This window comes from Acyrthosiphon pisum, unplaced genomic scaffold (genome assembly GCF_005508785.2).
Source record: "Acyrthosiphon pisum isolate AL4f unplaced genomic scaffold, pea_aphid_22Mar2018_4r6ur Scaffold_21480;HRSCAF=24084, whole genome shotgun sequence".
NCBI lineage: Eukaryota > Metazoa > Arthropoda > Insecta > Hemiptera > Aphididae > Acyrthosiphon > Acyrthosiphon pisum.
The window spans coordinates 5167-6161 of NW_021770952.1; positions in this window are offsets into that span (position 1 = coordinate 5167).

The window sequence follows — 995 nt, forward strand, 5'->3', positions numbered from 1 at the left end:
GTGTGTCAATTGCCACACACTATCTATAAATGTCCAACGTTAATTGCCTTACCGATAAAAGAGAGAATAAATAAAGTAACTGAATTAAAATTATGTAAGATTTGTTTACGTCAGCACGAAAATAAAAAGTGCTTTGCGAAATATTGCTTCAAGTGTTCGAAACCACATAATACATTGTTGCATTTAGCGCAAATTAAGAATGCAGAACAAGGTAACAAAAATTCAACTGAAAATGCAGAAGAGAGCACGTCGGCGGCATCGTCATCAATAAGTGCGCATACGCTGGTACAAAATGACGAACAGGTATTATTATCAACAGCGGTGGTGCATATACACAATGCTAGCGGTGAAAAAGTCGAATGCCGTATATTGTTAGATTCCGGCTCACAGTGTAATTTAATTACCGAAAATATGGTTCAAAATATAAGATTAAAAAGGTATTGTGGCGACCCACAACAATGATTATTTTGTAACCGCGGTATCAGCGCGTCAGCCGCCGCCAGCTGCGCGCCCCTCCCTTAATTTTGTATACTGCGCGTTACCTACCGCCTCCATAGCGTGACCGACTAGCGCTCACTTTTTTCGGACGTACGTCGTCAACCGTTTATACGCTCCGTCGACCGTCGTTCGTAATCCCATTTTAATTGTTCTCGTAAACCACGTTTTTATGTTCCTCGCGTCCAACGCCTAAAATGTACTATAATATTTATTTCTATTGACTGAATTATTTTTATTTAATTAAACTGAAACGTTATATTTTAACACATTATTTTTTATTTATTTAAATTGGTAACCCGAGTAGTCGGCTAAACGCCGCATCTTACCAAACTGGTGACCTCTCTAGTAAACCCTTCCACGTTCGTTCAATTACGCGTTATGCAAAACTGGGGAGATATTTGGGCTCTCGGCGACGCGAACGCCAATAATCCGAGTGCGAACGCCGACAATTCGAGCGCGAGTGCGAATTCCGACCCCGCGCAGACGAACGTAAACGC